Source organism: Salvia splendens, chromosome 4, assembly GCF_004379255.2.
Source record: "Salvia splendens isolate huo1 chromosome 4, SspV2, whole genome shotgun sequence".
Lineage (NCBI taxonomy): Eukaryota > Viridiplantae > Streptophyta > Magnoliopsida > Lamiales > Lamiaceae > Salvia > Salvia splendens.
Window position 1 is genome coordinate 6,825,768 of NC_056035.1, and position 22,812 is coordinate 6,848,579.

General features: G+C 36.3%; 1 pseudogene; it reads right to left on the reverse strand.

Moving 5' to 3' along the window:
* Positions 1-10,629: 10,629 nt before the first annotated feature.
* LOC121798235 lies at positions 10,630-22,538 on the reverse strand (annotated as a pseudogene).
* Between the last annotated feature and the right edge of the window lie 274 nt (positions 22,539-22,812).

The window sequence follows — 22,812 nt, forward strand, 5'->3', positions numbered from 1 at the left end:
ATGAAAGATGAATATGATCATAGCTATTTGAATTATCTGAAAATCCAAAAATATGAAATATAAGAGCATCCACATCCGTGCTCTTGCCAACGAGTACGGATGTGGGCCCGGACTCACTTTTACTCCCTGCTCTTAGGCAAGAGCACAACACCCACATCCGTGCTCTTCCACAAGGACATGCTTAGGGGTCCCACCATTCTATTATTCAATTTAAATAAAAATATTTCCACAATATTAAAATTCATTAAAAATAACCGAAATAATATTACAAATTATAAAAAAAATTAAAAATTACATAATTAAAATCCTAAAAATTTAAATTTTCTTCATTAAAGTCTTAAAAATTAAAAATTACATAATTTAAATCCTAAAAATTAAAAATTACATAATTAAATTCATAAAATTTAAAAAAACGACTACTCGTGGCCGAATTTCACCCAAATGAATGATGAATGTGTGTATTTATAGATGATTTTGGGATTAATTTTTTTAAAAAAAATTCAAAAAATGGTAATAAAATCTGTATATTTTTTGGAATCCAAAAATATATATATATATATATATATATATATATTTTTTTTAATTTTTGGTATTATTTTTATTTTTTTAAAAGAAAAAACAGAAAATACCAACGGCCAATAGAAACGCGCCACGTGGCCCTGCTCGCTGGCACGGAGGTGCTCTTAGCTAAGAGCAGCGCCGTGCCAACGGCAAGAGCACAGCGGTGTCGTGCCGCTGGCATGGACGGATGGACATCGATGTGCTCTCCGTTGTGGATGCTCTAAAGTACAAAATTCGATCTGATCCGATCCGAAAAATGTGAAATTGTATAAAAATATATAAAAATCCGAAGACCCATTACCAAAAATTTGGAAATCCAATACAAAAATCTGAAAATCTAATAGTACCAAATACCATATTTGTTAGGTTTTTAATTGCACTATATTTTAATTATATATATAAGATTTCAAATTTTAAAGTATCAAATTCGAACATAATTTTTTTAAATCGATCCAATTTGAACAGAAAAATCAAAAAATCAAAACCGAATTTCAAATTTCGATTTGGTTCAGATTGGATTTTTGGATTTTAGATACTTTGCTCACCCTTATGTATAGGTTTTCATATTTAATACTCTATTTATCCCATTTGTTCGCCATAAATTTTTTAAGCAATGTTATTTATGAGTTAAATGAATAAAGAATAAAAATATACACATTTTATATTTATCATGGAATTTTATGCAATATTTTGTAAATTAAATGGGGAGGGAATTGAGATAGTCCTATCAAAAAGAAAAATGTACTAATTAGAGTGAGATAGAGAAAATATAAGACAATTTACAAAAGAAATATTCAATTTTAATATTAGATTTAGTAAAGGCGTAAGTCGGTACTAGGAGTACTATTTGATTACATAAATCAAATTAGAAATATTTTAATTCGATCTGATCCGATCCGAAAAATGTGAAATTGTATAAAAATATATAAAAATCCGAAGACCCATTACCAAAAATTTGGAAATCCAATACAAAAATCTGAAAATCTAATAGTACCAAATACCATATTTGTTAGGTTTTTAATTGCACTATATTTTAATTATATATATAAGATTTCAAATTTTAAAGTATCAAATTCGAACATAATTTTTTTAAATCGATCCAATTTGAACAGAAAAATCAAAAAAATCAAAACCGAATTTCAAATTTCGATTTGGTTCAGATTGGATTTTTGGATTTTAGATACTTTGCTCACACTTATGTATAGGTTTTCATATTTAATACTCTATTTATCCCATTTGTTCGCCATAAATTTTTTAAGCAATGTTATTTATGAGTTAAATGAATAAAGAATAAAAATATACACATTTTATATTTATCATGGAATTTTATGCAATATTTTGTAAATTAAATGGGGAGGGAATTGAGATAGTCCTATCAAAAAGAAAAATGTACTAATTAGAGTGAGATAGAGAAAATATAAGACAATTTACAAAAGAAATATTCAATTTTAATATTAGATTTAGTAAAGGCGTAAGTCGGTACTAGGAGTACTATTTGATTACATAAATCAAATTAGAAATATTTTAAGTTGATATGAGGTGAATTCTCTCCTCGATAAAAGAATTGCTAATTAATTATAGAATTATTAGATTTGGTAACAAGCCAAAGACAACATTATAGTGTCTTGTGTGGTAGCTTCTGTGTATTATCGTTGTGATTTACTCTAAAATTTGAATGTGAACACCCATTATTATCAGACTGAATAAATATTGAATGATAATATTCATGAATTATCATATCGATAGATTCATTATTTAACTTGACGTACCCTAAATTCAACTTGCACCTATATACTTATCATTGTATAATAAATTTAGACCGGGTTTTGATCTATGCAAAACTAGATTTAAATACAGAAACACAAAACAAAATCATACGTAGGACATATTTAGGTCATTGTTAGTTTATTTTTAGGTCATTTTAACAAAGGATGACTTAAAATGATTTTAGCATGACATCAAACCCAAATTTTATAATATGACCTAAAACTGCCTAATAATGACCCTTCGTATTTTTGATTAATAATTGACTATTAGATCACTTAATCTTATGGCCAAAATCTGGGCTGCATTTCTGGATTTAGCTACATTCTTGTTTGGATCATCTATATATATATATATATATATATATATATATATATATATATATAAGGAGATGATCAAAATAAGTATGTGTTTAAATCCAGAAATGCAGCCCAAATCTCAGCCATAGGATTAGATGATCTAATGGTCAATAATTAACACAAAACACGGAAGGTCATAATTAAGCAGTTTTATGTCATATTATAAGATTTGAGTTTAATGTCATGTTAAGATCATTTTAGGTCATACTTCGTTAGTATGACCTAAAAATAAACTAACTATGACCTAAAAATGTGCTTGGCATGACACTGTTTTGCGTTTCTGTATTTAAATTTGGTTTTGCATAGATCAAAACCCTATATATATATATATATATATATATATATATAATGATCCACTGAAGGGATTTCCACAATTTTATTTTCTTTTCACTCGATCGGTAATTCTTTTGAGACAATAATAATTTATTTTCGTTAGGTATTTAACTACAACATTTTTGTTGTTGATGTATGCCAGCATACACATGCATGTACAAATAGTATGCTTTAATTTCAAGAAATATGATTGACAAATGTAATATGATAAGAGTATATTCATTTCAAAATTCTTGTTATACTTTACAGATATCCCAACTGACTTAAAAAAAAACCTAAGCAATTACATAGAAAACATGCAAAAGATTTATAATTAAATCATAGAGAAACGGATCAACTCAGACAGAATTTCTATGAAAAGCTGTTTATTTGAAAGCTGCAAAAGGCTTAGGTTTGCTTTTAAGTAGAGGGGACAATATTATAAATATATGCGTTTTTTTTCTTTATAATATAGAGGGCCATCTTATAATTATTAGACCACATGACTGTGTGTTGTTCTAAATAATAGTATTAAAATTTATAGTAATTCCTAATTAAGGTGATCAACAAGATCATGCATGCGTGTGAACATATTCGATCGAGTTGTAATTAGCATGCAAAAAATTAAACACACTTGTTTGTTATTTTAATTTTAATTTTAATTCAATTTTTATGATCAATACCTTATGTGATAATATGATGTTGGCAATATGAAAAGGTAAAATGTTACTGTACTATACCATTTTAAGGGTTTGGTAATTAACTATCATTGAAAAAATACAATGAGATAGGTATACTTCGTGTAATTTTATCCATAATCCGCAAATCACACATGAGACATAAGTTATATATAAAAATCCAGTGTGACAAGCTCGATCCATAAGATTCGAGCTTCAAATATTTAGCCTCGACAGTGTTCACTTCATCAATAGACCACCCTAAAAGTTCAGAGTTCAGACAGTAAATTTGTAATTTTGTAATGTTGAACTTGAGTAAAACAAAAATAGATGTCTCTAGTGCTCTTTCATTTGTGTGGCTGACATGCATGTGAATATTGTGGCTAACTATGTTTACCTTCTTGCAATAGAATGTTATGATAAGAAAAGCTGAAATCTCAGGGATATTTGTCTAGAAATATGGCACAAACAAACAATTTAAGGCAGGATTTGTAGAGTATAAAGTGTGTACACTGTATGTTTGCCTACTCCCCACAAACTAAGATGCATGCATAAATTATTATTTAGTATTATGGTCCCCTACACCAAAAATACCAGGACATGGACATGGTTCTTCATTTTAATTTATACTACAATTGAAAACGACTACGTGTAGTACTTATAAATAAAATATATTGTATAGTAAATGTGATGTATTTAGAAGAAAGACATCATTATTATCTTGTTGAGCGTGTAAATAAAAGGAAAGGATAAAAATGAAGTGGGTAAAAAAAGACCCAATCTTTTTGTTGGAAAGAGGAAGATGACCGCCCAAATTAATCATAGGAGAGTTCTTAGAGCATTGAATAAGTGTAGAGTCCCTAGTGTTGTATGTTTCCAATTATCATTTATTGGTGTAATTTACAAGACACTAATTTCCCTATAAATACTAGGGAAATTAGCAAGATCATACACAAGAAACATTCACAACAAAAAAAATACAATTTTCTCTACATTCTACCTCAATACGTCTATCCAATCTTTCTATATCTCTCTCGATTACCATCTTTAAGATGGTATCAGAGCAGGAAACCAACAGAGAACCTCCAATGGAGGTCAACCACATACACACTCTCGAACTATTGATCGAGACAATCTCAAATCTAATTGATTTGTACAAATCCAACACAAACCAAAGCCAAAATTCCTACCAACCGAAGAACCTTGACATATAATCCAAGTGCACTCTGGCAACAATAACTCCGGCGAATAGCCTAAGGAGTAGCGCCTCAAACATAAATCTAGCCCCACTAAAAAAAAGACGTACTCCAGTGCCCTCGTTGATGGCGGAGAAAGGGTATGCAGTGGTTTAACGCCAGTAGTTATAGCAGCACCAGTCACCTACGCCGGAGAGAACAAGGATGGACGGATGACTGCTGTAACAAGCAACCGGTCTGCAGTGCCACCTGTCACAGACAGCAACGCCGGCGGTAGAAGCAACGGCGGGGAAGTAGCGTCGGCAGCAAAGGCTGAAACACCGTTGACGACGGAGGTTGTGCAGCAGAGAAGAAAAAAAAGCGGGATTTGGGAAGGCGGGGAGGACCAAACAACCACCACCGGCACCAGTACCAGCCCGGTGATGGACGTCGCTGATCCACCACCGCCTTCCGGCAGTCACAAATTCGAAGAGGAGATGAGAGAGCCGACATAAATTATATTTGGGGGAACGGCTGGAGGTGGAGGATCATTTGTGGGGTTTTCTAAAAAACGCTCACTACTTTGCAGAATACCTCCCCAACTTATACACCCACCCAAATTAAACCCCACCTCAAACATTTCACACAAAATCCCCCACAGATGATTTCGAAATTGCCAAAGCCACCCCACCGAACTCAGAAATTTCCGAACCCACCCTAGTTGACCGAAAAATTATACAGAAAACCCCCATCTGTCCAAAATACCGAAATAACACCCCCAAGTCTAAAAAAGTTCTGAAAATATGCCCCAAAATTTTGAATTCCATCCCTTATTACATGTGCAAACACTTTTCAAGCCCTCGCATACTCATCTTCCTTAGCCATAGGGCCTAAAGACCACCACTGGATTTTTTATTGTGGGGCAACCGATACCATGTCATTTGATGCATCGGATTTCCTCGATATTTCCCGTTCCACAAAACAATTCGTCCAAACCGCCAGTGGGGATTTAGCACAAGTACATGGGGCGGGCACTATTACTATCTCACCAACCCTTCACCTCTCCAACTGTCTTTATGTTCCGTCATTGTCCCACAAACTTTTGTCTGTTAGCCATGTCACAAAGGATCTCAACTGCAAATTGCTAATGCAACCTCGTTTTTGCATGTTACAGGATATCAAGACGGGAATGATAGTTGGGCGTGGCACTGAACGGCATGGCTTGTACTACGTGGATGAGATAGCCCAACAGAGTACTGCAATGCTAACTCACGGACTGACAGACAGACAGATTTTGCTCTTACATCGTCGGTTAGGACACCCTTCTATAGGATATCTTCGCCTACCCTTTCCTGAGTTAGTTTATTCTAAGCATGTTTTGAATTGCGAAACTTGTGTTTTGTCAAAGAGCCATAGACATTCTTTCAAATTAAACAACGCTAGAGAAAAATCTCATTTTGCTTTGGTTCACTTTGATGTGTGGGGTCTTGCTCCGGTAACTGGATGACAAGGGTTTCGATATTTTTTGTTGTTTATTGATGACTTTTCTCGTATGACTTGGATTTATTTTTTGAAAACAAAATCAGAAGTTTTTGAGAAATTCACCGAGTTCTATCGTCTTGTTCAAACCCAATATAACTCCAAAATTCAAGTCCTTAGATCAGATAACGAGAGGGAATACATGAATTCTAGGATGACATCTTTCTTCACTAAAAAAGGCCTTGTCCACCAAACTTCGTGTGCATATACACCATAACAAAATGGGGTAGCTGGGCGGAAAAATCGATATATCTTAGAAATTACCCGTGCCCTCCTCATTGAATCAAACATCCCGAAATCTTTTTGGCCGGAAGCTATCGCAACTGCTGTCTATCTCCTAAACCGTCTACCCATATGGATCCTTAACTTCAAAACCCCTCTTGATATATTCTCTTCCCATAATTCGGTGCCATCCACCCTTCATCTCGACCCCAAAATTTTTGGATGTACCGTGTTTGTCCACATTCCCAACAACCAAACCCAACAGCCCGACCAAAATCCTGTCACAAATGTCGGTCCAACAGCCATTCAAGGGAGGAAGAGAAAAACCAAACCCAACAGATAGATCAAAATCCTTTCACAAATGTCGGGCTAACAGATGAAGTTAGCAATACCACCGGGCAGTCAAATCTCCAAGAACAGAACATGCCGCTTCAGGACACTGCTGAGCTATCCTACCAGTCTTTAAATCTTGAGGTAAATACTCTTGATCCCAATTTTGGTCCTCTTCCTGAAAACACTAACAGTGACATGGAAACCAGAAGTAATACCGATGAATCAGTGCCAGAACAAGTGACAAGGCACGATAGACTGCCCCATAGAAGCACACGGGACGTTCCTCCCCGAAGATACTCACCAGATTGGAAGGGTCGGAAATCTAAATACTCTGTTGCAAATCTTACTCGGGGTCACCTCACCGAAATGGCTAGGGCATTCAAAGCTGCACTTTACGAAGATGAAGAAATTCCGCAATCCTTCGAGGAGGCAATAAAGCACAAACACTGGAGGGAAGCCATGAAGAGAGAAATTGATGCCTTGATAAAAAATGAAACATGGGAGAAGTGTTTTCTACCTTCGGGCAAGAAGCCAGTTGGATGTCGTTGGATCTTCACCATAATACGACGAGCAGATGGTTCAATCGAGAGATACAAGGCAAGATTGGTTGCTAAGGGATATACTCAGGTGTATGGAGTAGACTATGAAGGACTTTCTCACCCGTGGCCAAACTAAATACAGTAAGAACTCTCCTGTCTGTAGCTGCGTGTAAAGAATGGTCATTATATCAGTTCGATGTTACAAATGCCTTCCTTCATGGAGAACTGGAGAAAAATAAAGAAGTCTACATGGAAGTTCCCCTGGGATTCTATGTAGAATTTGGAAAAGGGCAGGTGTCCAGATTGAAAAAAACCCTTTATGGGTTAAAGCAGTCCCCCAGAGTGTGGTTTGGAAGATTCTGTCAGGCAATGTTCAAACATGGCTTCAAACAAAGCCATTCAGATCACACACTATTTCTGAATAACATGAACGGCAAAATGACATGTCTGATTATATATGTTGATGATATGATCATAACAGGAGACGATGCCGAAGAGATCCAAAATCTGAAGGAAAACTTGTTCAAAGAGTTTGAAACGAAGGACTTGCGAGCATTGAAATACTTTCTAGGAATTGAAGTGTTAAGATCCAAACACAGGATATTTCTAAGACAGAGAAAATATGTTCTTGACATGTTGGCCGAAACGGGCTTACTGGAATGCAAACCTGCTGAAACTCCAATGGTACCCAATCATGGGTTGAAAATTGTAGATGGAGCCAAGCCTACAGATCGTGAAAGATATCAACGGTTAGTAGGGAAGCTTATCTACCTTTCTCATACTCGGCCAGACATCACATATGCAGTTGGAGTTGTCAGTCAATTCATATATCAGCCTCAGGAGGATCATATGAATGTTGTCATGAGAATTGTGAGGTATTTGAAAGGAACAACTAGTTATGGGGTTTTCTTAGAAAAGAAGGAAGATCTGGAAATCGATGGATACACTGATGTCGATTGGGCTAGTAATCCAGTTGATAGAAAATCCATTGAAGGATACCTTTGTTGGAGATAACTTAGTCACTTGGAGGAGCAAGAAGCAGAAAGTCATGGCACTATCAAGCGCGGAAGCCGAATTTCAGGGGATTAGGAGTGGCCTTATGGAGATACTTTGGCTTAGAAGATTGTTAACAGAAATTGGTTTTCCACCTACACGGAAAAGCCAACTTTTTTGTGACAACAAAGCGGCAATCAACATTTCAGAGAATCCCGTCATGTACAACATGGCATAACGAAACATGTCGAAGTTGACCGTCACTTCATCAAAGAAAAACTCGAAAGTGGCACCATTGAATTTCCATTCGTTCGATGTAAGGAACAACTCGCAGACATATTAACTAAGGCATTGTGTCCGAAAGTCTTCAAAGAATTTCTTAACAAGTTGAGTATCGGCGATACCGTTTCTCAACTTGAGGGGGAGTGTTGGAAAGAGGAAGATGGTCGCCCAAATTAATCATAGGAGAGTTCCTAGAGCATTGAATAAGTGTAGAGTCCCTAGTGTTGTATGTTTCCAATTATCATTTATTGGTGTAATTTACAAGACATTAATTCCCTATAAATACTAGGGAAATTAGCAAGATCATACACAAGAAACATTCACAACAAGAAATACAATTTTCTCTATATTCTACCTCAATATGTCTATCCAATCTTTTATATCTCTTTCGATTATCATCTTTAAGACTTTTGAAGGAATTACATTATGGGCCCATGTATTATAAAAAATACGTTTGACCATTGGATTCTTTTCAGGCCTATGTTTCAATCAGGCTCAATTTAGAAAAAAAAATTCACTGATTAAGAATCTAAAAGTTAAAATATAGTGGGAAATTGTGTAAGAGCTTTACTGAATTGCACAATTTTTAGTAACTCATTTGAGTAACATATTCTAATTAGGAATGCATGAATCTCAATTACATTTAATTATGAAAAATTAACTGTTCAAGAATCACTGAGATCCAAGTGATGGAAGAAGTGGAAAAAAGAGAGAATGTCACAAACTCTTAGAAAGCAATACTGTTGCTGAATTAATGTTCCCAAAATTGAGGAATTAGTATTACTATAGATTGGAAAGTAAGAGTAGTGGTTTCTTGGGTTTCGTTTCTCACTTTTGAAAGATCACGTATCCACCGCAAATTTAAACTTTATTAATAAAAAATGGACTTTGAAATGGGAATTAAAGAACATAGACCCCCTTAAAGATGAATGTAAGGCAATGATTATGTCCCATCTGCGGACCCATACACTCTTCTAAGCCAGATGAAAACACACACAAATTAGGTTTATTTATTGGAACACCTAATTATTACAGGGTCATGGGGCAGTGGATGTTTTTGTAAACGTCCAAAGTGGAGATTTTGGGTAAGCATGATTGAAGAAGAGTGCATCTTAATTCTTAAAAAAAATGAAGAATAGATGTTTCCTATGTGTTGAATATTCTTGCTTTTGGCTGGTGCGATGATGGCTAATCCATGCCCGCCACCATCATAGTTGTTGGGCCATTTAGCCATTATCATCTTCAACATGATGATGTTATTCATAACATGTTATTCAAACATAGGCATGCAAACCCCATATTCGCGAAACTTCCCTTGCCTGTTTGCAAATAATGTCACATCCACATTATGTATGTCGACTATGCAGAAAAAACGTCTAATCCGTTCGTTACTATTTTAAGGGGTATCGTAGCAACATTTTGGATTCCAACTAACACAAAAATACCAAAAAATAGTAGTGGTACTACAAATGCAAGAAAATTTATATTGGTTCTCTGTTATAGTTAGTGGTATCCAATTTAGCCTTGCTATAGTTATTAGATAAGGTGGTATCCAATTTATTACTAAATACAGAAAAAAACAAACAGAGTCTTGCTCAAAATCTAATTTGCAAAACACTCCCTGTTCGGTGCAATTGCGGATGGTATATTTTGGTAAGTAAAATGAATTTTACCAACTAAAAAAAGGTGAAGGATGATTTCTATTTTGGGCTTCAAGCACCCAAATAAGTAATCATCTTATTTCTCAAATTGTGGCCTTTGTTGCACTTCATGTCAAGTTTCATTTATTTTTAGCCCATCCAACTCTACGACATTTATTAGTGAAAAATAATTCAACTATTGGAGAAGAGTCTATTTCCCAGTAGTGACAAAGTAGACCCAGAAAATACCATTTCTATACCATCTCTCCCAATAATAACAATGTTTATTAAGTTACTTGTGGCATTCGTGTATGTTTATCACTTGATCTAAACTACGATTACCTCATTCTTTCAGGCACCTACCCTTATAGGAGATGCAGCTCGTTGCGACTTATGTTTAGACGTAGTAGACCATGTCCAAGGAATTTGATCACATCTGTGGTCTTGTTTGGACTACATAAATTTTACCATCCTTGACAACACGTTCGATATCTTGGGGGGATCCATATAGCTCCTCGATGGCATTTGCTGCAACACCTATGTTAGACAGAATTGAATGACGGAAGTCACCATCAACTATTAATGCATCAGATGAGTAATCAAGCACCACTTTATCCTCTTCATCCATTGGGACACTGCAACAAACATAAAGACTTGGTTATATTCCAAAGATCCTATCTGCCAGTAAAAGCGTAGCCTTTCCGAATACTACTCCTCGCTTGCACTCCTGGTAAAATAAAGCTTATAACACTTTACCTATCATAAAGCCCAGCACCGGCATAACCTTCTAGATCTTCACCATTTGAATCTGACCGGAAAATTATAGACCGCCTAATAAAAAGGCCAATAGGTTTGCTGGGGTAACCTAAATCTGAAAGGACAAACTTATCAGCAGTCAATAGTTAAATGCTTTGTACTAAATAACCTCTGTGCAATTTTCATGATGATAAACTGTGCACTAGAATTCTTTTATCTTTGCGGAAGTAATATTTTGCTAGAAAGCTCAACAAAAGGGAAAAAAATAATTTGGCCAGTAAACTGCTGACAGGTTAAAATATTTTAACTTTGAAATGGTATGACACATCCAGATGTGCTAAAGCCTCAGTCTAATAACTTACCTGAGGAGATTTCAGGTCATTTTTCTTGCAAATAAAGCTCAGTGCACGACCTGGGTAAGCTCCTACAAGTGTCTCACCAAGCCCCTTGACAACCTAGTTAAGAGAAACGCATAGGCAAATATTCCTTATTAGATAGTTAAATGCCTCACAACTACACGAGATCTTCAACAATAAAGCTTTTTATGCGGAAACTCTTCTTACATCTTCTTTAGTTATAGTACTAATCAACCAATATATTTTCTTGGATTCTGATTTTAGGTATAGGTGACACTTTACCAGTTTCCTGTCCAGCTCTTGGGCTCAAATGCCACCTGGGGTTATGGACATAGATAGGGAGGTCTAGACTTGTCACTCCTTAGTGAGCCCATAGTTTTTGGCGGGGGGGCCAAGTATAGCATATATTACCTCAGCATATATTTCTGATGAATCCCCAGAAGATGGGTTAGTGGTGTGGATAACAAATGCATAGTCAGCATTTACTATTTCTTGAACTAGGACAGCCATGCAAAGACAGTCATGATCAAGCTTCACTTTTCTTGTACTGAAGTATGCCCTCTCATTCCACTTTGAGGCCCATACCTGGAAGCAGAAAATTAAATATTTGCTATATAAAGATCCATTATCCTTGCATTAATGGTTATTAAACTTCGAAAGACAGCAGTGTTTCCATAAAACATGCAAGAATAGATGCGTTATGTTATGCTTACCTTCTTTATGGCCATCCACGCTTGCTCCCATCTCTCTGCACCTTCGTCACCAGGCCACGGCATGCCAGAACTTTGCATCTTCTCCTTGAGCTCTTTAATCTGAGACAAGGTTTCTCAAGTAAAATATGGAATATCTGAAATGTAAACACTCTGAATTTCGGGGTATAATTTTCATCTTAGTCCCATGTATAGTTACAAAACTACTATTGAGGTTTGACTATTGACATAAAGGTCAATTATATCTGGAAAGTATTAGAAAGAAAGTTCATATTTGCTCAATTTAAAAAATGAGCAAATTCCCAGTCACCAAAAAAGTGGTGCCACTAAAAGGGGACTTACCAACTGTGGTGGTGCTGCAAGATCCAAAACTATGTTTCGAATCTCACCAAGCAAACTAAAGTCTCCTTCATATAACTTTCTCTTCAGAACTAGCAATTTCTCTGCCACAGCCTGCAGAGTTCCAGATAAAAAATAGAAGATTAACAGACTTACTAAGCATTTATGTTCACATTATTCGATAGAGGGAAATGATGATTTCAGGGGTTTCATTTTCATAAGAAAATTTGCTACCACAGATGCATACCACCCATATGTCCTGAACCAAAAAGGGATATTATCGTCTTGGAGAAAATCAACCACATACCCGAAAATATTCTAATTCCTTTAATGTTTCACAGGATTTAATTCACAAAGCTATCAGAGCAAATGCAGCTGAAGGTTTTACCATCCAAAGCACACGTCATTTCTTTCAGCTAATAAATATCACATTTTTATAATGATTGTGAAAAGACCCTATAAGGGGAATATAGAATTTTCTCTTGAGAAAAAAAAATCCTTACCACATTAAGGTTCAGTGAGGACACTGCATATTATTAGAGGAAAATTGTTCCCAGGAGAAGATCAATCAACTGTAAAAAACGCGATCGATTGCACAACCCCCACACAATCATGCATATAAATGAATTTAGAAGTATTGGATTGGGATGATAGGCAATGTGTACAACATGGAGATGCATGAGAAGGTCCATCTACCAAATAGTATAACCTGATTTGACTTATCTGAAAGGACTGCTTCAAAAGTACCAAATGGCAAAGCAACAGAAGTTGGAATGTTAACCCAAGAAGGAACTTTCCCTTTTAGATGTGCAATATTGCGTGATTTGGCCCCAACCTGGACAAATAAAAATCATACATTTTGTATAAGCTTAGCTTACAGCTGAATCCTCAACAGGAAGATTGATCTCCTGAAACTTTAAATGGATAAAGAACATGAAATTAGATAGCAAAAGAGGAGATATTTGAAGTATAAAGGGAATGTAAGAGGATGACCAGTTCATCTGTAAATTCTTCAGATGCTATCGCATATCTTCCAGAGAACTGCTTTCTCTCCAAAGACAAAGATGAAGCAGATGAAGCTTCATTTGAGTCAGCTGAAGTTACTAGCTCATTATCTTTCATCTCACTGCAGTAAATATGCAATTAAGAAGGCATCAATTTTGGCCTTCATAAATCATAAAGTGCAGGTTTTCCGTTTAGGATTATTTGTAAATATGAAGAACAAAAAGAAGCAAAAAAGAACTCAAATGTCGCTGATCTCTTCAGTGTTCATAAACATGAAAAGTAAACTTGGTATATCTTGGCTTACCTGTATACCACATCGGCAGATGTTGGTTTTAAACACAACAACTTTCCTTCTTGTTTCCTAATGTCAGCCAATATATTGAGATCAAAGCAAGTGGCAAAACAAACCTACAAAAGGAAGAGAACTCTTACTGGAACTACAGAGGGATATTATGAGCTAGAAACCGCACTGAACAACTGATAGGTAACAGAAATACAACCTTACTGTTCCTGGCTCGAACAGAAACATGCGACAGAACATCAGGCATGTCCGGAGTCAGTACTGCTACAGCACCATCAGGAATTTCTTCCTCCCCTTTTACAGATTTTGCAACCAATATTGTTGGTCTTGAGTTAGACTTATTCTGAACAGAAAGCAATTGATCAACTACAACAACATATCCAACAGCTTCAACTGGACTGATGATCTGCCAACTGTAACAGAATAGGGGGCATGCATTAGAAAGCTATTAATGCTATCTCAACAACTACATTTTTACATTTTCGTGTAATCTCAGAAATGACATTCCTCATCTGACTGTGTAAACAGGGTCATGGCACCCTGGTGTTTAGGGTGGATTAGTGCAACTTATAAGATTTGTATTTTTGTGAGCTAGTAAAATTTATGACCTTCCTAGATTAGCACTGTTTCGAAGAATGGGATCAAGTCGGTTGAGAAGGGAGGACAGTGAAGCTGCTGATCCTGCTCGAATTATTTCTTCAGTAAATATATCGACCTGCATGAAATATTTCAAATGTTACTTAGAGTTGTAATGGGGAAAGATATCAAAAGGAGTACACAAGTTCTCATGTATACATACGGCCCCCTGATCCACCGCAAGCAGTGTGCCAAGATACTCTGCTGATGGTTGCAGTAATTGATGATAGGCCTCAGCCTTGTTTGCAAGTGAAAGCCGAGTTCTGTCAAGGACTGATTTGGAAAACAATGCCCAGTGCTCATCGCTGCTCTTGAACATGCTCTGGGCTAAGTTCCACCCCTTAGTATAAGAAGAAAATTAAAATCGGCTCAACAAAAACATTCTCCCATTAACTAGAAAATGCATTAGCGAAGAAAGATCATACATTGCAGACGTGTATTACAAGGACAAAAAGTATGAGGCATCCGAATATTCCAAGAGCAAATAGACGTCTATTAGCAACATAGTTCCAAATGCATGTAGATGTGTTTATAAGGACTAAAAATATGAGGCTCGTGAAGAATCATTAGATCTGTTTCATCGGTCCTCACCTTTAAGCAATAAAGGAGATCTTCATGATCACCCACGGAAAGTGTGAGGTTCTCAGCAACAAGAGAGATAAAGTACATGATTTTCTGCAGAATTTGCATTATGTGTTGCAACTCCAGTCAAATTATAATAAAGAAGGGGGAACTTACATGAAAATGGATTATGAAGCGGAGTATAATAACAAGGTTCATATGACACCTCTGGGCTAGCATTATTCAACTCTTGATAACCACGTTCTACAGCTGTTCTAACCGCAGAGTCTAGGGCAATCAATATCCAGGAATAAAATACTGGGAAAGCAATGGTCTAAGCTCCTTGCGAGCCTCAAGCAATCCCTGAGTGCAAAATAATATCCACCAAGAATGCATTAAAAGGTTGACACACTAAGGATTTTCCAAGATTAAAACAGGAACAATTACAAAATTTTGATATACCTCTAGCAGGGCTTCAACATTTCTGTCTTCAATGTGGTTCACAACAAATCGGAGTAGTTCCTGTTCTCATAGTCAGAAAAATTTAGCAAAATGTTTCAAAATTTCACTTTGCTGGGGATCATTACATATTGAAGAATTGGCTGTACCGGAAATCCTCCTGGCAAGCCTTGGACAGGATTTATCTGTACTCCAACCATGAAACCTTGTCCCTGATGTGAAGCAGTTACATCTTAGACACGTTGCAGGAGGGATGAGATTATCATATAATGGAATTACCTCATCTTTGTATCCCAAGCAATTAGCGATGGCAGACTCAAGATCTGCACCTGAATGAACAGCCTGCACCAAAGTAGAGTAAAGTTTTGGAAATTAAGGAGTAGTGGGGAATACTGACTGCTCAGCAATAAATCAAGCTGGCCAAGATTTAGTGGAAAAACAGGGGGTCTTAAAATGTGGAAGTCATTTTATGTGAAATGAAAAGGATTATAATTGGCAAGCAGTTGAGTGTTCTCTGCATGTATTCACCTTGAATAACGCAGACACACACAAAAAAGTAGTTGTTAGAATCAGCTGTGAAGGCCAATGTTAAATAGGCCATATAGATGTGACCAAAATCTCTAACCTTTAATGTTCGCATGTAATGTCCAAGATCACGCAGCAGTCCATCCTTTTGATCCGGCCTAAAATTAGGTTCAGAATGTATAGCACGGTCGTAACTAAGGAGACGCTCTTTTTTTATTCCATTATTGTTCAAGGTTTTCCAGTAAACACTAATGTCAAAGTCACTCTTGATATAGTCCATCAGTGCCTGTGATAGGTAGTATGCAATTAAATTTAATAGTTGAAACTTCTCCACATGCAAGTGAGTGTGTATTATTAAGATTAGCCATATGATTGTTTACATATATCCTGAATACCTGACAGATCACAACATCATCAGGACTAGTGTTATTATGAAGCTTTTGATGCCATTCTTCCATCAGTCCACCTTTGCAGTCATTGTTTCTCTGCAGTTGAACATTAACTTATAGCATTATCAAATCCAAATACCCACTAAAAGAAAATAAAGGGGAAGAGGGCATGCTTAATAAAACAACCTGAATGACTAATATTTCATCCCTAATTCGTTGCCCAACATCCCCTTCACCTCCACGTCCGACAGTTGACATAATCATGCGTATAACTTCACGATACTGAGGAAAACTTTTGTAGACATTCTGCAGCAAATCTGTAAGCCTATCTTGAGCTTTGCTTATCTCTCTGCACAAACACAAGAATATAAATTTCAGTTTAAACTGAAATTTAAAAGAGGTAGAAGGAAACAAATACATGGAGAACATGATTCTCAGCCATCCATAGCAGAGTCCTTTTCTTTCAACTTCCTCAAAAGTATTTGTTCCTGAACCAACTTTTTTCAGAAACTATGAGCTTGGGCTATTCATAGGATACCATGCCCATGGACAACAGAAAGGAGGGGACCCAAACTTCCAGGAACAGAAAGCCACCCACTGAACACTTGCAGCCGCTGTTTAGGATTCCTACCTTGGTTTTACATTGTAATTTTTGTTCCAGATGAGTTGTCTTGTTGCCATAAATCTCATCCACACAAGAATGCCAGCAAGACCTACTTTACCGGCACTTGTTGCTTCGTCGATCAAGTCTGCTGCAATATTAAATCTGTAGGAAACATCAGGTGTTAACACAATACAGTTAATTATATCCTAATATATAAGTATGCAATAAGGTACACCAAGTGGAAGTGGAAGTACAAGAGTAAATCCGATGCAGAGCAGCAGGCAAGAGCGCAAGCCAAAAAAGAAGTAGCGGGCAACAGAGTAGGCAGATGATAGCACAGAGCAACGGAGTAGGAGTAGAACAGCAGACAGATAAGGTTGAAGGCAGATAACAGTTGCAGAGCAGCGGAGCCGGAGCAGAGCGGGAGCAGCGGAAGGAGCGGTTGCACTTGATACCATGTAGATAGAGACATAATGGAGAAATTAGTAGTGTATATATCATTAGTAAACATAGGCCACATATATATAGTACAAGAAACTAAGCTAGGCTATATTACATAACCGATGTGGGATAGAATTCATATACTATATTAACAGTTTTTAATAAAAGTAGCAACTTGACATTGAATATGAGCGGTTTTAGGCCAATTTAAGTATAGGCACAAAAATTAGAGAAGTCACTTTGAAAGAGTTTTTAACTCAAGTCAGTATGCATCTCAGCTCCGGTTGACTATTCAAAGTCCAAGATCTGGAAATCCAAGAATCGGTTACATGGTTTAAAGTTCTCATAATAAATGAATTATACTAAACTCGAAGCAGGAGATTTAGAACCTTTAGGATATACATGTTACACAGCACATATTCTATCATGCCCGCAAAGCCAAAAAGTTATTCAAATATCAGTAGAAGCTCAGATATAAGGGAAATGGAGAATGAAATTGCTCGTAAGAAATGTTATCATGTGTTTGGAGTGTGAAAGGTGCTCTATTCAGACTTTCACCTATGCACAAATGACTTCTGGGCTTCACTTTCCAAGTCGGCTATTTTCTCTAACAAAACCTTTGATGTTCCCTTCCCGTCTCCTGCATCCTTATCCACAAAATAATCATTCAGCATAGTACATGTAATATGGAAACAGATATCCAATGATAATAAAAAAAAGGACAACAATGATTTTATTCATACCTTTTGAACCTTTGCTGGGCTAGTTTTGAACTCAACATAAAAGTCTGTGCTGCTGTTCTTTATCCAGTTTCCACCAGACAAAAGAACAAATGGCATCCCCACAAAGTTTTCATCTTCAACTGCTATTTCCAATGAATGAATCTGAAAGAGTAGCCTAGGAAGATGTTATTCTCTTAAGCTCAATGAGTTGATATCTAGTCTTATGGCGTCAAGGCATAAAAAACATACAAATGTACATACACAAACCTTGTATGGCTGATTATTGACAGAAGTGGTTGTGAAGTTTGTTTCTGCAGCCTTGTCTATAGAAACTGAGTCAGGAGGCATCATAGTTGAGGGAGGCGCCTGGAATATAATTAGTCAATATCAACGAAAAAAATATATATTACAAACCAAAAAGAATGACAAAATTTCTCCACAAACATACTACGTTGCAATGGTTCATAATTATTAATAGGTTTCTTAACGTACTCTCCATTCTCCAGCATTTTTGGACAAAGCCCAGTGGAGAATAACAGGATCGGGAAGATCTGTAGCCAGATAGACTTTTGTCTGGCCAGATGACTTTGCTACAAGTACCTTCAGAAAAAAAGAATATCATAGAATATTTGTTCAATGTTCAAAATCTCGTAAGTTAAATTAGATAGGATGGTACAGACACATACCAGGAGTTCCTTGTCACCAAGCTTATAAATTTTCTTGTTCATTATAGGGCCGTCAATATGAGCTTCCTTATCCATAGAGAACTGTTTAATAGGAGATAAAACTTCTGGTGCATGGGAGATATTATCGTTGATGGACTCTGGTTTAAACTTAGTGAGAAGCGACATTATGTCCCTTTTCCTGCGCTGAACTCTATCAGTAGAAAAATTAGTTTCCCTACCCTTGGCTTGTATCTTTCTCCTTTGAGTATCTTTTTCCGTATCAGGTATATTGCTTTTTGATTCAGAAACAAAATGATCTTTACTTTCACTTGCACCACTTTTACTTATTAATTTTGCTCTAAGGTCCTGTGTAGAAGTACCCCTAGCTACTTCTTCCAACAGCTCCATTCGAGCTGCCTCATACTCCTCCTATTTATAAAGCATAAGATAAGAACAAAATCAAACAGATACGTTGACCAATGGTTATCTGAAGACCTCAATGCATATGACGAAGGATCAAAAACTTCAATTAAACCAAAAGAAACGTCAAACTAGCAGATTACAAAGAGACATAAAAATGTCTTATATAATGTCCCACATCTACTTAGTGAAGATCCCATCAAATCTATATAAGTCTCATCTAATCTATATTTTACTGTTCTACAGTTTGTAATCAAGTTCACAGGGATAGTCGTTTTTGGATAATCTATACAAGTCTCATTGTATCTCCTATGTCTTCTCCTCATTTACAGGTCTATACACGACGTCATCGACCTGCAACAGCCCCTGAAATAGCTCCAAACACAGCCAAAGAAACAACACACTGTTGCGAGATCGTGTGCCGAGGCCGAGAATAGAGCTATGGCCCATACTGCTACTGAGATGATCGGAGTCAAGAATCTACTGAGATGATCAGAGTCAAGAATCTACTTGGAGAATTAGGCAAGATTTAAGACATTTTAACATGCCTCTGCACATGTGGCCCTGAATGACACATCGGACTTCCATCATGTGGGTAAGCAAGACAAGATATAAGAGAACCATCATCGATATGGGCTGGCCACTCGTGAGGTAGATAAGAGATAAAGAGAACTGTATCATCGACTTGAGTCCGCTCTGATACCATATTAAAGTCGACATGGGATAAGTTTTAAGGCATTTTAACAACATACAACATCAAATTTTCTTCCTCATTGCTGAGAATACAGAAAAAGTATTTCAAGGAAAGAACCAAGCATTGTGTTTGAAACAAGAAAAAGAAGCATATAGAAATAGAACTGTTGTAAACCAAAGGTGAAATGGGCCATCTTACATGGTAGTTACTGTGTTCTTAAGCTGAAGCTAAAGCAAGAAACAGTCACAAACCTTCTCTTGTCCTGGGGTATACATCTGCTTCCCTTTCCTCTCCCCCCTCAAATAAGCTTGGATTTGAACAAGATCCTCTGGAACCGAAATTTTTGGAGTTGTTAATTCTGTCTTTGGCAAATTAACATGAAAATTTCCCCCATTGTACTTATACCTGAGAGCATAAGAAAGACAAAGCTAAGGACATGGTTCAATGCATATGCTCTAAATTTTTATAAGTGAGCATCACTCTACCATTTATTCTGGGCTTCATCATATATCAGAAACTCTAGAGCTTCTATTGCAGGATCATCAATTTCTATGCTCAGTGCAGCATTAGCACCTGACTAAGAATAGACACATTATGTTATCCACCGAAAATGATGCACTTCCGCCAATTATAACAATTCAGGAGACACATTTAGTTCAAGTGTCGTTCTGAAGCTTACTTTCACAAAAGGACTCCTAAGTGCTTTGTTCTTGTACACCATAGTTCCAACTGGACGACATTGTGGAAGACTCCATTTACTAACCAACCAAGAGAAGTAATATTAAAACTCAATATAGGATTGTAAAATAGATACCTTTATACTTCAACTGCACTTACTCTTGTTGTTTTTTTATCGCTCCCCAGTGTAGAAGCAGGCCATCACTGTTGCTTGAGACTTGAATATTTACTACTGAAGCAGAACCAGATGTCGGAAGCCCAACATCAATCTGTTTATTTACATCCAATATCAATAGATTGGCTAGCACATTTCATCCAAGTATCATCCTACATGCACAGTGGATAGAGATATAATTTTCATCCCAAATCAAAGATCAGTATACACATACCTGTAATTCAACCTTCTCGTCAAGTCTGAACTTTTCCTTCTGTTGCTAGAGAACAAAAACAGTGAAGACAATTAACTGAGATACTACATTGAAGGGAATAGTAAGGAAATTCCCTAAGGAAACTAGTCATGGTATAGCCACAAAAAAACTGAAGAAAATGTAATCATGCAAGCCTTTGAGTACAGATGAGGGTGTTGTTTCCAATTCTTATGACCATATAAACAAAAGATGCTGAAGCCTGAAAACAGAAATGGCTATTACCAAGTGAATCAAATTGATTGGTGCATCATTAATCGAGTGGAAGGGTTCCAACCAGATATTGATTCATACAACTTGATCAGATAAAATAGAATTATTGATCAGAAATTATCTTAAGCTACTACCTCTGGAGATATGCATCCCACTAGAAGAAACAGTGAAACATACACAAAGAAACTAATAGGAGTATTATGTTAAATTTCATCAAGAGTTTTACAATGTTACCATAGAAGATGGATCTGCAGCCAATACAGCCTTTGTGCATCTTAAAATAGTATGCATCTTTCCCATCTGTAATTTATTTTTCTGCAGGGTAAGTCTTCTACCCCAGAACTCAGTAGATGTAGGAGCTCGGTGTGTAAGTGAATTTGCTTGAGGCTGGAGAAAGGTATTTCCCCAAACAGAGGTTGAAGTATTGCTTCGACTCTGATGCTCTAAAACTGTCGGAGAAAAAAAACTTTGATGCAGCAAGTAATTCCCAATGGCATTGCTCATGTTTCCTCAATTGTACAATCAACTTCAAAACTCACAATTTCGGCCTCAATATTTATGCTGGCAAAAAAAAGAACTATAACCCAAATCATTAACATATAACACCATGGTTGGGATATACGAGTATAAAAAAATCACATTCACACACATAAACTATTGGTCTATATTCGGTAAAAAGGAAAAAGGATACAAAATCACAATTGGAGGATCATGCGTCGGAAGGTGGTCGCTATCGCCAAATACAAAACAGCACGTATACAAACAGAGCTAACATATACATAGAGAACAGTATGCGAACATTTCAGAAACGAACTAGCAGCATATAGTAACTAAATTTGAATAATGTTAGTGCGATACAAAAGTTTTTAACTCTACAGAGATCACACTCACAGTTAGAATCTCATGGAATGGACTTGAATCAACTATACAAAGTAAGCATTTAGCTCAATCATTTAGAAAAAAGAAAATTGGCGAGTAATCAAAGTATCTGCTCCACAGAAGGATTAAATCAAAGCGCAAAATACAACAAATTCGCAAATTTTACAGTACCACAAGAAAAAAAGTGTCAACATTGCAACCAGTGAACTAGCAACAACAATTCGGCAATCAAAATTACCTGAAGCAAAAAGCACTTCAGTAATAAAGAATGTGGACGAAATGAAATCTACAGAGAAGTTGGAAGCTCGAAGTGAATGACGCGATGATGAAAAGTGGAGAACGGGAAGATTTAGAAAGAAGGAACGGTGTTAATACGTTACTGATGATATTATTATTATTTTTATTATTATACTGCTAATTATTACTGTGAGAAAAAGGGCACGTGGAGTATTATGAAAAATCAAGGGCTCTGGGTTTCTAGATTAATCACGTGCCAGAAGCATGAGGCGTGGGTTCCGTGACCAGCGTAGCGGTTTGGATATTACATTTATGCCATACTATTTCATTTTATTTTTTAAATTTGTATACTTAGTAGTAGTAGTAATATGTATATTTCTGTCATTAAAATCTTTTAATTT